This window comes from Typopeltis vanoorti, chromosome 8 (assembly GCF_054136105.1).
Source record: "Typopeltis vanoorti isolate ZY-2024b chromosome 8, IOZ_Tvanoo_1.0, whole genome shotgun sequence".
Classification (NCBI taxonomy): domain Eukaryota; kingdom Metazoa; phylum Arthropoda; class Arachnida; order Uropygi; family Thelyphonidae; genus Typopeltis; species Typopeltis vanoorti.
The window spans coordinates 101,842,101-101,858,024 of record NC_143556.1 but is presented as its reverse complement, the minus strand read 5'-3'; positions in this window follow the sequence as shown (position 1 = coordinate 101,858,024).

The window sequence follows — 15,924 nt, the reverse complement described above, 5'->3', positions numbered from 1 at the left end:
AGTATTTACAATAAGGATTATACAGAATTTTTTTTTTTTAATAATAATAATAATAATAATAATAATAATAATAATAATAATAATAATAATGCGATCAGAAAGATGAGACTGTAGAACATCTAATCTGTGCCTGCAGCAAAATAGCTCAAACTGACTATAAATACCGCCATGATCAAGTGGCCAAAATAGTTCATTGGCATGTATGCAAAAAAATATGGCTTTCCTACTTCTGATAACTCGTGGCAGCATAAAATAGAGACAGTATTGGAAAACGAAACAACAAAAATTCTCTGGGACTTTAGAATACAATCTGATCGGCATTTTGAACACAATAGACCTGACCTGACATCACAATTATCGAACATCGACAGGTTTGGATTATCGATATTGCAGTACCCAGTGATAACAACATCAACAACAAAGAACTGGAAAAAATAATTAAATATCGAGATCTGGCAATCGAAGTTGACGGACTGTGGCTTAAACACACCAAAGTCATTCCAATAGTTATCGGTGCACTTGGTGCAACTTCAAAGAAGCTGTCCAACTATTTACAGCAATTAAAAATCAATGAAGTGACCCCATATGGCCTACAAAAAACAGCATTATTTGGAACAGTCCATATTTTACGACACTACCTGACGGACTATTCTTAGATTAACATTCTTGGGTAGAATCTGAATTATTCTGAATCACCAGTCATATTTTTATTTATATGATATCTCGTTTTGACTGTGTATCAATTATATGAATATAATAATAATAACCAATAATTAATAATTTTTTAACATTTTATTATTTCTCAGATAAATTACATACATTATATGAACACAATTATGCATAACAAATACTTTCTCATAAAGTTTTTTTAAACAATAATAATAACAATAACTGTTTACAACGTATATTATTATAATATTCATAATGATGATTATTAAAGATGTTTCTTTGCAATTTTACACCCTATATATACAATGGATATTATCACTCTATATTGCATACTTTTGTTACAGTTATTACGTACATTACATACATTTGATTACATATGATACATTACTTACATTTGTTTACATATGTTACTTACATTACATACATTTGTTTACATATGTTACTTACATTACATACATTTGTTTACATATAATACATACATTACATATATTGGTTTACATGTGATACGTACATTACATGCATTTGGTTACTGATACAACTTGGATGAGAACTAATTTCTCTGCTTTAATCCTTGAAGCTTATATGTAAGCTTATCTGAGGATGACACCAGTTGGTTATTATTTATTGTTTTTTTTTTTTGCTGTGTTGGGAAGCTACAAAATCTATGATTGAGAAATTCTCGCGCACACGCATACACACAGACACGCACCCACCTAACCACACACCCACACCCACACCCACACCCACACCCACACCCACACAATAACTTGGAATGTATTGATGCATCGCTGAACTGGAAGCCTGAACGAATATATTGTGTTTCATTAAGTTTGTATGGTATTTTGGGTGTGTGTTTCTTATTCATAGTATCCTTAGAACTCTTTTCAGGTGTTTACACCTGAAAAGAGTTCTAATGACTCTTTTCAGGTGTAACTTTTGTCTGTGTTCAAAAGTTAATTTGTTTCTCATGTCTGCGATGTAGAAGTTTCGCGTGGCCTTTCCGTAGTGATTATTGTATTTATATGTGATATAATTAGTTGTCTGAGGTCTTATTATACGGTATGTATTTCTGACTGTTCTGTTCTGTTCTGTAGTTGGCATCGAAATAATGTTTCAGCAAAGCTGCATAGTGACATAAATGTTTTGCTGTCAGTATTTTGTGTTCTGACATTGAAATGTATATAAGGTCATTATTTTCTCTTTGTTCCCAAAAGATCAGTTTTATCATTTTGTACTGTAGTGACATTAATCTATTTAATTTGTAGGGTGCACAGAAAGCATAAGTTGTTATAGCGTATCTTAGTATATTTTGGCATAGTGCTTTGTATATTAGTGTTTTTAGGCGTATGGGAACTATGTCTTTTAACCTGTAGAGTTTGCCACTTATTGTTCGGAGTTTGTTGTGTAGATGGTTTATGTGGCTATTCCAGTTCATATCTGCATCGAAGTAAATTCCAATGTATCATATTGTTTCAACCTGAGTGATCTGTGTGTTTTTTTATGTTGGATGGTTATATATTTGTCATCAACTGGTCGAATCAGTGGATTTCTGAATATCATTAATTTTGTCTTTTCTGAGTTTAGGTGTATGGAGTTTTTCGTGAGCCAGTCTATGATCAGATTTATGTCATGTTGCATATTTGTTTGGGCTATGCTTGCGTTATTATGGATAGATATTATTGCTGTATCGTCTGTGTATTGGAATATCTTACCTTTGAGTGGTATCTGATTAATATCGTACGTGCAAATGTTGGGGAGAGTACACCTCCCTGTGGTACTCCACAGGTTACTGGTAGCTCTCTGCTTCGGTTTGACCCGATACGTGTGATATGCTTTCTATTTTGAAGGTAATTTGTAAACCACCTGTGAAGAGGCCCGTCTATTCCAACATGCCTCAGCTTTTCTAACAAGGGTTGATGTGTGAGTGTGTCAAATGCTTTAGTTAGATCAATAAAGACGGCAATTTTGAACGGAACAACATCTCTCTTCCAAGAGAGATGTTGTTCCGTTCATCATACATCAGAGACTTAAGACCTTTAGGTCTTAAGTCTCTGATGTATTGCAGAGGAAAGTTCTGCTTCTTTTATGGTTGGGAACCATAATGTCTGTTTTGATTGTGGTGTAAGTGAAGGGTCACGTTTTGTGATTAGAGGAATATTTCTGTGCAGTTCTTGGATGAAGTCTGCAGAGTATTGGTTAAAGTCATTTGCTAGTTGTTGGATAGGTTTTGCGTTTTTCATGAAGCTGTGTTTTATGGTTTCGGAGGCGGTAGTGTTGGGAACACAATATAGCATCTCATTGATCAGATGCCAGGTTTGTTTTATATTGTTTTGTGCAGAGGTTAGTTTGTTTCTGTAGTAGCTTCTTTTTGCATTTCTGATTTATGTTGTAAGGTGATTCCTTGTTATCTTATATTCAGTTTTTAAAGCTGTGTTACTTGGATAACACAAAACGTAATCTAGGATTGAGTTTTGTGTTTTCCAAGGATTTTGTGTTGTTTTTGAACGAATTCTGACTTTGTAACTTTCTTATATATTTCCTCCAGTGTGAGTTTAATGTTGTTGTATAAGATATCTGCTGAATCTGATGTCAGGTGTTCCCAGTCTGTTTTTCTTATTTCGTGGTTGACTATTTCTTCGTCTATTATTGTTTTCTGTCGTTTTTCTTCTGTGGGACATTACATGGATATTGTCTTGGTGTGCAGGTTTAGAGCGGTGAAGTAATGGTTATAAAGTGCTATTTTGCACTTTATAACCATTACTTCTGATGCAGTGTAACTGTTTGGTGGTGCTCGGACGTTTATGTGATCTAGACAGGAGGCAGTGATAGCATTTCCGAATATTTCTTCTCTAGTACATGATGCTATTGTTGGTATTAGATTATATATGTATAGCGTGTCTAGGTGTTGTACGGTGTTGTTCTGGTTTTCGTTTGCAATATTTATGTTTATGTCGCCAATTATCATTAGGTATTCGGTTGAGCATATTTCTTGGTGTGAAAGCCAGCAATTGAGTTCGTGCAAGAATTTTATCATGTTTAGGTTTGGTGGCCTGTAAATAGCATTTAGTATTATGGGATGCTGTCTATTGGTGATATTAGTGATTTCGAGGCAAAGGGTTTCAGCATGCTCAAACTGATAGGCCGTTTCTTTTGCTATTAATTTTTGTTTGATAAATATTAATATTCCACCCCCTGTTTTTGTTTGGCGGCATGATCTGTGTTGTTGGAAGCCTGGAATTTGGAAAGCAGTTACTTCGTCATTAGTTATGGATACTTCTGTTAGAATCAATATATCAATAATATCAGGGTAATTCCTCAGATAAGCCTGTAACAATAACCAATGTTTTCGGATGCTTCTGATGTTAATATGCAAGATTGAGAGACCTCTCGCTTGTACTGTGTGTTGTTTCCATGCATCAAGCGATTCGAAAGTACAATTACTGATGTATTCTGGTGTAATTACATCTATCTGATGGTTCACATTCATTTTTGTTGTGTTGAGATCTTCTTATTGAACTAAGTTGAAGTCTTTTGTTTCACTCTGGCAACCTATCTATATCTTCCTAGCTTTTTATTTGTATATACTTTGAAGTCTGTGACTTTCTCAAGAATATTTTGCCGCCTTTGACCATAAAAATTTATACTTTTTTTCTGTTTTGTCTTTTCTTGCTTGGTTCAAAAGATTCTGATTGAAAGGTGTTAAATACTCAGATAGAAAGATTGGCGTATTGTCTTGCGATGCATTTAAATCCTTGACTACTGGTTTTTTCAGTCTGTTGGCTTTTATGAGATTGTCTCTTGTAGCCTTGCTTATCAGACGGATTATTACTGGTGCGGGTCATGGCAAGCCTTGTTTTTTGTTCTTCCTAGGAATCCGATTTATGGTCTGAATATCATTATGCTGTAGGAGGATGTCAATTGCATGGTCTAACTTTAAAACTACGTCTCTGAGATTTTCTGTGGATTCAGTTTGTGGAAGACCGTTTATGACAAGGTCTTCTTTATGTTGATGTTGGTTTACCGTTTGTAAGACTTTTTCGACTTTTGAATTATGAAATTTAACAAACTATTCATATTTGCTAATTTTTTTGTTATTTGTTTATTCTATTTATCAAATTAGTTCTTGGACAAGATCTACCAAGCTGGCTTTTATATTTTCTAAACCTTTTTCTAGTAATAAATTTACGGAACTCAAATTATAAGACTCACCGGTATTTTTTTGTCTGTTCAGTTCATCGTCCGATTCTGCCTCCGGTGTAATCAGTTGCGTCGTGGATGGCGGCGTTTCTTTGTTCTCTCTGCAGTATAGGCATTTCCCCTCTCGCTTGGCATTGGAATTGCGTTGCCAGGTTGTTTCTGAAAGTTCGGAGCATGTAAAGTGAAGATTCCTAAGGCATTTCCTGCAGGTTATATGACTTCCGTCGGACGATAATTCCTTCAGGCACTTGTTGCATTTCATGGCTCACCTTTCTTCCCTTGGACAACAGTAAAGATGGCGACGTCCTTTGTTCTATGCTCGTTAGTGACCACGGTGAACTCTGTTCAATTTTCAGCACACTCAAAATTTGGGTTTCACTTGGCCGATTTCGATGAATTATATATCACTGCCTTCAACGCAATAATAATAATAATAATAATAATAATAATAATAATAATAAGTTTCAGTCAGGACATCAAAATGGAATTTGGTTTAGATAAATACGCAATTTTATCTATTAAACGAGGAAAAACTAATGACATTAGCGATTTTAATTTTGATCAGAAGAAATATATAAAAGCAATTTCAGCTGACGAACACTGTAAATACCTAGGAATATTAGAAGTCAGTGTTATTCTTTACTCGAAGGTTAAACAACAAGCAGCAACAGAATACGCCAAAAGAGTTAGAAATATTCTGAAAATAAAACTAAATGGATCAAACGCAATTATAGCAATGAAATCTTGGGCTATACGAGTGATTAGATACACAGCAGGCATAATAGATTGGATAAAAGAAGACCTGGACAAATTGTACTGCAAAACTAGAAAATTAATGACTATGCATCATGCATTACATACACGAAGTGATGTTGACCGGCTGTACCTACCAAGGAGAATAGGTGGACAGGGTTTGCTGTAAGTGAGACAGACTGTGGAAGAAGAAGAAATTAGCTTAAAAAGTTACATCGACAATTGCTCTATCTGAGCAAATGCTTCAAGCAATTAACAAAAGAGCTTTCTAAAAGCAACAGAAAACAAATCCAAATGCAGGTTATGCGATCAGAAATATGAGACTGTAGAACATTTAATCAGTGCCTGTAGCAAGATAGCTCAAAATGACTATAAATACCGCCATGAACAAGTGGCTAAAATAATTCATTGGCATGTATCCAAAAAATATGGCTTTCCTACATCTGCTAACTGGTGGCAGCACAAAATAGAGACAGTATTGGAAAACGAAACAGCAAAAATTCTCTGGGACTTTAGAAATATAAACTGACTGGAATTTGGAACACAACAGACCCGATATCACAATTATCGAACATCGACAGGTTTGGATTATTGATATCGCAGTAACCAGTGACGCCACGATTAACAACAAAGAACTGGAAAAAAATACTAAATATCGAGATCTCGCAATCGAAGTTGGCCGGGAGTGGCTTAAACACACCAAACCTCATCCGAATAGTTGTCGGTGCATTGGTGCAATTTCAAAGATGCTATCCAACTATTTACAGCAACTAAACATTAGCGAAGTGACCCCCATATGATCTACAACAACAACAACAACAACAAAAAAAAAAGCATTACTTGGAACAGTCCATATTTTACGACGCTACCTGAAAGACTATTCTTAGATTCTTGGGTAGAATCTGAATTGTTCTGTATCACCAGTCAAATTGTTGCTTAAATTATATCTTGTTTTGACTGTGTATCAGTTATGTGGATCAAATAATAATAATAATAATATTTTTCTACTTCATCCACAATTTCTAGTTGGATCGATAATGGTCTGGAAGTGTTGTTTTGGTGAGGCCTTTTAATGTTCATGGGTATTCGAAGTTGTGAAAAAGTAGTAGTTTCAACTTACATGTGACGCAAGCGTTTCCATTAAGCAAAATCGTTACCCTGTTTTACGATGTTTTGTGTCCTAGCATAGTTTTTTTTTCTTCTATGAAATATAGGTTCTATGTGGCATTTTTTGATAAAAACAGGCCTGTTTGATTTATGTTAAATATTTGCTCAGGAAAATATGGGCATTCGTCGATTATGGATTTTAGCCAATCCGGAAAATTTTTGGCTGCTTCAGTATCACCGCTAGCAGCCTCGCCAAATAGGCGTGCATTATGAAAATCAGATTAATTTGAAAACGTGCAAACCAATAATAGCTTGCAGCAAACGACTGTATTTCTTCAGAATATTTTCCCTTAAGGTCCTGAGATAAACTTCTGGCATTAGCCTGTTGTAAGCAATTTTTCATCTCCGTTAGTGCGGGTTCATTTTATTATTATTATTATTATTATTATTATTATTATTATTATTATTATTATTATTATTATTATAGTTGTTTTTATCTGGCTGTTCCTATAACCTATTAGACTTTTAGCATCGCACCCCCGAGATGGCCGGTCCTATAGCCCAGACATCCAATCTATCCAAATCATCCTGCAAAAGTTTGACATCTTCTGCGTTCACTATTGCCTACTGCATTCATTAAAAGTCTACTAGATTATCGTGTTCTTTTATTCGCGAAGCATCCTTTAATGTGGTATTTACTGTCGATAAGCGCCTCCGTAGCGCAATTGGAAGAACGACAGTACATTGCGTCCTCTGATTGGAATAAGTCTAAGTTCGATTCTCGTCGTGATGGGAGGAATCTTTATGTGGACTTTTTCAATCGCAGGTGAGTTAGCCGATCTCATACGGGAGTTGCAGGTTTTTTCCTCCCGGAAACTCGGGTTTTTCATTTCATCTCGCATACAGAAAAATCGGCCGTTCAGAATCACGCAATTTACTGACAAAAAAGGCCGGCCTGGTTGGCCGAGTGGTTAGCTTCTCTGCTCTCCAGTCAAAAGGCTGCGGGTTCGAATCCTGCTGTGAGCATGGATGCTTGTGATTGTGACTGTGAAAGTAGTGGTGGTGGTGGACAGTAGATGGTGTTGGTGTAGATGATGAGGTTGAGTGGTGGAGGCAAGTTGTAGAGTAGGTGTCCTCCCTTGATGAGTCTTGAAAACTCCCTGGAGGTGTAAAAATACTTTTTGTGAAGGGTAGATCATGACTCAGTAACTTGCTCAGGCTTTATAACAGTGACAGCTGAAGTGGATAAGGGTAATGGGTTTACAGTGACACTGCTGGACCTGGCTTAGGCCTTTGACAGGATACCACATGGAATTCTAATACGAAAACTGCAACATGTGGGAATGGATATAGGGTTGGTGAGATGGATAGGAGGGTGGTTGATGGAGAGATATCAGAGAGTAGTTTACTCAGGAGTAGAGTCCAAAAGATGGCCTGTGACTAGTGGTGTGCCTCAGGGTTTTGTTCTTGGACCACTGCTGTATAATTTGTTCATTAACGATACAGGGAAGGATCTGAGAGGAACGGTTCATTTGTTCGTTGATGATGGAAAGTTGGGTTGGGCAATAGTGAATGCAGAAGATGTCAAAATTTTGCAGGATGATTTGGATAGATTGGATGTCTGGGCTACAGGGCCGGCCATCTCGGGGGTGCAATGCTAAAAGTCTACTAGATTATTGATTATATGAAGAGCCAAAGGCTTCAATTTGGCGATATGAACTTATTTAAGTTAAGGGATATTACATCCCATATTGTTTCTTAGCCGAATAAGAAACTCAAAGAGTTTCATGCCGAATATAGAAACTATATAAAGTTCGGCGATTCCAAGCGTAAACAAATATCTAGATAGTGCAACACCTGACCCATTTGGTAGTGCAAACTGAGGCAACTCATAGTAAGAGTGGGGCAAGCTCCAATCACTATTCTTGGTATTTACCCATAATGTGAACTTAGCTCCTAGTAGCTGTATTACTGTTCTACATTATGAGAGAAGGTCACTACCTAGACCGGTTTCAACCTTTATTGAGATCTCATCAGTGAGTAGAGAGACCTAGTTAATGCCAAGTTTGTAGCGAACAGAACTTACATCCCTTCTATGAGAATTTCCAAGAAGGTGTCCTAATAAATTACTAATTATATAAAGAGCCAAAGGCTTCAATTCGGTGACATGAGCTTATTTAAGTTAAGGAATTTATTTAAGCATGAAACTCTTTGCGTTTCTTATTCGGCTAAGAAACAATATGGGATGTAATATCCCTTAACTTAAATAAGTCTACTAGATTGATTACAAGAAATGCCATTTATTTTAAGCTTATCGGTGTGGTTTACAATATTGTCAAAAATTAATAGTATAAACAAACTATTTCAAGCAAAAACAATTGTTCTTCACTCTGCTTTTAATTGAGTGAATAAAATTAAAAATGAAATCCAAAATTTAAGATCAAAAGTTCACATATTTTTAGACGACGCAAAAATGATAGCACGAAACTTGAATATTTTCGAAGACTTTCCTGAAAAAAGAATTCGAAAAAGAAAAAGATTATTTTCCGAACTAGCAGAAGATGAAGTTTTACTAAACCCGGTAGAGGAATTTAGATGTCACTTTTTCAACGTTGTGATTGATACTGTTATTGTATAAATAGATGACAGATTTAAAAATATACCCAATGTTATTTCTTATTTTAAATTAATCACTGATATAAAAACATTAGAACAAAATGAACTAGAAAACCGCTCAAGGGATTTTGTAAAATATTATCGTAAATATGTAATTGAAGACTTAATCCAGGAAATTGATTTGTTACGAGAATTGATCTTGGACCAAAAACAGGTAAATAACGCTCAAGACATATTGCAATATATAATAAATAATAGTTATCATGAACTATTTCCAAATGTGCTAACTGTATTGAAAATTTTCTTTACGTTACCAGTTACTATAGCAAGTGCAGAGCATTCTTTTAGCAAATTAAAATTGATAAAGAATTATCTTCGGTCAAGTATGTGCGAAGAACGCTTAAATGCACTTGCTATATTAAGCATCGAAAAGGAAATTGCCAAAAATTGTAATTTTTCAGAAATGATTAATGACATAGCAAAAAAAAAAAAAAAAATCGCATATTTAAATAAATACATATTAAGCAATATATGTGTTAGTAAAACTAAATCCCTAAATAGTAAACCTATTTATTTTTTATGTGCTTAAATAATTTTTTTTATTACTTTATAATTAATTGTAAATAGTTTTTATGCGCTAGTTGGTGTGCCAGGTTACTTTTGTTTGTGTTAAATATTTATTTATTTTAATTATTAAATACAGTGGTATCTCGTTAATCCGAACCTCTTTAGCCCGAACCCTCCAATAATCCGAACTGCGGTTTGAAAGAGAAAAAAATTTTTATTTATTACGTATTATTATTTTGTGTACTATTAGTTTTATTTAATAAATATTATTTTAATTATTATGATTATTTATTTTATTATTATTATAGTACAGCATTTCTTTCACACTGTCAATTGTACGGTTATACCGTACGCCTATTTTGATTTATTGTGTGTTCACGTTTGCTTTTTTATACTGTACAGTATAAAAAAGCAAACGTGAAGCATACTATATTGTCGGCATGAATCACAAATATACACAAAAAGAGGAAATTCAAAACGTGCATAATTTGGTTAAAAATATAAATCCATGGAATTTCACAAACAGATATTACTGAATGGATTACAGGTAGAACCCAAAGTGAATTCGAAATCAAATCAGATGCTGAAATTATAAATATAACGCTACAGAATGAATTGGAAAACGATGATGACGATGAAGAACTCGAAGAAAAAAAAAAAAAAGTAAAACATGAAGAGGCAGCTGACAGTTTTAATATGTATAGAATGGGCTAAGCAGAATGATACGTCATTCCACAAAAATTTATTGCTAATGCAGCTCCGAGAATATGCATTCGAAAAAGGTTTAGCTTCCAAGAAGCAAAAGAAAATCAGAAATTTATTTACAAAGAAATAATGTTTTGTGAAACTTTTTTGTATATGTGTGTGTTGTGTTCAAGAAAATGATATTGTTTACGAAATTAAGTTACGTACTGAACTATGAAATTTTATTAAATCAGAATCCTCAACGAAACAGGTACATACAAATTAAATTTTTTACCAAAATAAATTTGTGTTCTATATTATTTTTTAAGTTTCACATTACAGTACGGTAGCTTTTTTCCATCAGTTACTTAATTTATTTACAGAATTAAATTTATGTACCATTAGAATCTGATTATTTTTGTCTTAAACGCTAGTTATTGATGTCTCTTGGGCAGAAATTCGATAATCCGAACTTTTCGCTAATCCGAACGAGTACGGTTTTTATTGTTTCGGATTAGCGAGATACCACTGTACTTTTGTTTTCTGTTCAGAAAACGTTATATTAACCTGTTATATTTCGAATGTATTTTTTTTTTCCTGTGCCAAAATCATTTGCAGGTAAGAGGTTTTACAATATGTTTATTTCGAATCCTTTAATTTTTACCTTTGAAAAATATTTTAGGACCCCAAAAGGTTTCTTGCACCCTGGGCCCTTTATAGAGAAGGCCGACCCTGCTGGGCTAAGGAGAATGGATCCAAATTTAATGTGGCAGAATGTAAGGGTATGCATTTTGGGGTGAAAAGATTAGCAGCAGTATATCACATTGGTGGAACTGTACTCCAGGAGATTGATGAGGCCAGGGACTTGGGAGTGTTGGTGGATAGGGAGTTGAAGTTTAGGGGGCACATCACAAAAGTTGCTAAATCAGCTCATCAAATCACTTTGATGCTGAAGAATACTTTCACGAGTAGAGACAAGCAAGTTATTGTTCCTCTGTATCGAGCCTTGATCAACCCCTCAGATTACTAATCTGTCCAGATTTGGTCACCTAGATTTCTTCTTGATGGGGAGGAGGTTGAGAGGATCCAGAAGCAAGTGACCAAGATGATAGCAAGTCCATGAAATGAACCTTATGAGAACAGGTTGAAGATTTGTGGGTTGCAAAAATTGATTAATAGGTGGAAAAGGGGAGAGTAGTATACCGGGCACTTCTGACAAGATCAAGATCAAGATAAGGAATCGTGACGTGATTGGTTGTTCATCTGGTGACGTCATGGGTTTTGAATGTTTAGAATTACCTTGGGGCATATGTGTCAGTGACGTCAGTTTTTGTGATTTGGTTCATGTATGGAATTATGGGTGATGGTAGAGATAAGTATTCGTCTCGTGATTGGTGGGGCACTTTGAACAAGATCAAGATGAAGATAAGATAAGGAATTGTGTCGTGGATGTGTGTTGTTATCAGATGAAGATAAGTGACATCATTTGTTAATTGTAAATAAGTGACATTATTGTTTTGAATGGAAAAGGAAGATATATTAGGGGACAAGGATTCGCGTCGTGTTTGGTGGGACACTTTAAACCAAACAGGAGTAGGGTGAATGGGGAAGCAACATCACTGTCATAGATGTGTGTTGTTGTGAGATGTGGATAAGTAAATGGTTTGCATATGGTGTTATGGGTGGTGGTTAGTGATAAGATAGAGTTTGGAATGTTTGGAATTTCGCTGGGGGGCCCTCTTCTGTCAGGGACATCATGTGGTGTGTTTGGTTCGCGTTAAGCATTGTGGGTGTGTTTAGAGATAAGCAATCATGACGTTATGTGTTTGGAATTTCGGGGGAACATATGTCTCTGTGACATAACGTGATGTTTTGGTTTGCCTAAGGAATTGTGGATGATGTTTTTGAGATCAGATAACTTCGAATTTTCCCAGGGTAACACACACACACACACACACACACACACACACACACACACACACACACACACACACACACACACACACACACACACACACACACACACACACACACACACACACACACACACACACACACACACACACACACACACACACACACACACACACACACACACACATTTGGTTTTTCTCATGATTGTAAACTAAAAACACCATTAGCCATACATTTTTTACAAAATGTATGGCTAATGGTGTTTTTAGTTTACAGTCATGAGAAAAACCAAACGACATTTAAAAAAATTAATTAATTAATTAAAATAAACAAAAAGACTTAAATGGATTATAACAACTTTTGTATGTAGTCTAGAAATTCTAATGATAATTTAAATTTACTTACAGTCTTTCCAGAATTACTCTTCTTAATGCGAATAGATATTCCAAAATTAATTGAATTAAAGCATATATCCACAGCATAGCACAACACACACAAGCTTGAAAGAACGAAATTTCTGTAAATAACCTGAAAAGCTATTTGACTTTTGTTCCCTTAGATTTTCTGTACGTTTGGTAGTCCGTTAATTCCTTCACATTGGAGTCATACTATGTTTTTATTCCCATGGTGGTGAGTGTCAGCTCAAACTGTCTTTTCCTGAATAATATCCGCCAGAGATCGCTAATTTTGCATATCTCAATGCGGATTTCTTTTTTATATGGTTATTTTTTTTTCAAATGATTGGTTGTTTTTCTATTTTACTTTTAAAATTCAGTTAACTACATATTATTACCTGAATAACTGAGTAAAATAAATAAGTAAAATGTGTGTGTGAATTTATTTTCCCTAGTTATAGATATTTCATATGTTATCTTAACCTGACTCATTTTCTGTCGCAATTTGTTGTCCATACGTGTGACATCCTCTGATTAGGTTTGGAATTCTCTGTTAGCATTTTATTATTGCCACCACAAATAAATAGATAGTTATTTCTTATTATTCCAAATGAATATTAGCTCTCTAATATAGTTTGTTAATTTCTATTACACTACAACACAGAAACGTTTTTCTTCTTTTTTTTAAACCAATACATATAATTCTAATAAATAAATAAATTGTGTGAATTTCTTCAGTGTAGATTTTTCAAATGTGTTATCTTAAACTGTGTCATTACTGTTCACTATGTGAACAGTAATGAGCTCCATTTCTTTGCCATTCAGGCTTCTTATGATGATAGTACCGATCTTTAACTTTGGTAATGTTGAGTTGGGGTGTGTTTTCAGATTTGTTCCAGTAACTGACTTTTCGCTGTTCGCCCTGGTTCCCTGGCAAAAACAATGGGGACCTTGTTTAACCGGGCGACCCCCCAGCTGGCATGAAATTTTGTCAAGTTGTACCATCATTTTTTATTTTGGTTTAACCAATAAGAATACAATTTGGTCGGCTAAATCCCAAATTGCCAGCCCATCCTCATTCGTTCAGTATCCAAGTAGATACCCAACAGGGTGCACCACGAGAAGGTAAGGATTGGACATTAGGTCAGAAGCCCTGGTCAGTTCTCTGCATTCCTTTAAAGGCTATGTGGAGGACTCCTCTCAGTTATACATCTTTGACCCTTAAGCACCCCTAAGTTTTAATAAGTGAACTTTGTCTAAGTTTTAATATAAGGTCATGAGGTGGTTTTACAATGGAAATTAAAAATCATGTTCATGAAAATATTTCAATCTGTTTTTGTGTTAAGTAAAATAAATTTCGTGTGATGATACTGCGTTCCCCCTTTTTACCGGAGTTCACAGTACCATTTAGTCCCCCAAATTTTATCCGGGCTCGGGAACCGGCATAGGCTGATGAATCAGACCTATGGCTGGGTCAGTATTCCTGACTGTAATCTGTGTGTCCTCAGACCGGTTTGCCTGATTGCGGGATGAAAAACACCAGATAAACTGGCGGAAAAAACCCTGCTGTCCACGCCCAAGACAGGCTAACTTGGCTATGGCTGAGGAAGATCCTTAAGCTCCTCACGTCGTTGACGGGAATCGGGAATTGCAAAATTGCTTTATGATGATCATCATTTATTTATTTATTTATTTATTATAAAAGAGATTTCTGAATCTAGAAAGTATTTTTTTTAATAGCGATCATCAATCATTCGTTTCGTTAGAGGCTGCATTGAGCATAACCATGCATCAGTTATTGTCGAAGTCGATGATGATTGTGATAAAAAAATATCTTGATGGGGAGATTTTTTTGATAAAGCAAAGTTTGTCTAAATTTTAATATAAAGTTATAAGGTAGTTTTGCAATGGAAATTGAAAATCATGTTCATGAAAATATTTCAATCTGTTTTTGTGTTAAGTGAAATCCCATAAGTCATTATATATATATTTTGGTTGTTGGTGATTGGGAAAAGATATTGAGGGTGTATATTTAGTAAAATTGTATTAGTGAAACTATCGCGTAGTGTCACAATTGCAAAATCACTTTATGATGATTTACATTTATTTCTTTATTTATAAAAGAGATTTCTGAATCTAGAAAGTAATTTTTTTTTAATAGCGATCATCAATCATTCGGTTCGTTAGTGGCGGCATTGAGCATAACCATGCACCAGTTATTGTCGAAGTTGATGGTGATTGTGATAAAAAAAAATCTTGATGGGGAGATTTTTTTGATAAAGCAAATTTTGTCTAAGTTTTAATATAAGGTTATAAGGTGGTTTTGCAATGGAAATTAAAAATCATGTTCATGAAAATATTTCAATCTGTTTTTGTGTTAAGTGAAATCCCATATTATTGGTTGTTAGTGATTGGGAAAAGTTATCGAGGTTGTATATTAAGTAAAATTGTATTAGTGAAAGTAACGCGTAGTGTCGCAATTGCAAAATCACTTTATGATGATTAACATTTATTTATTTATTTATAAAAGAGATTTCTGAATCTAGAAAGTAATTTTTTTTTAAATAGCGATCATCAATCATTCGGTCTGTTAGTGGCGGCATTGTGCATAACCACGCACCAGTTATTGTCGAAGTTGATTTGACAGATTCATCTGTAGGTGAAAATGAACAACGCACAGGTCATTGCATTAATCCACGTATTTCTCTTGCTGGTGTGGCTGGAAGTAGTGGTGACCCCCCCCCCCCACACACACACAATTTTTACATTCTGAATGTGAAACTAAAAGATCTTCTACCACTACTGACCCCTCACTCTACAGGGATTTTTATATGTTTCGATGGGCCAGTCGCGCTTCTATATCAAATATCAAACGGAGTACCAAATTAGATTTCGTGACCTTAAACTCCTCCCACCGGAGTCGTTTTTCGGAATTTTTCGAGATATGCTTAATGAGATTATTCAGCGTTTATCGAGTTGAGGAACTTTTTCTCACGTTCGGTTGGGCGTTAGTGCATCTAGT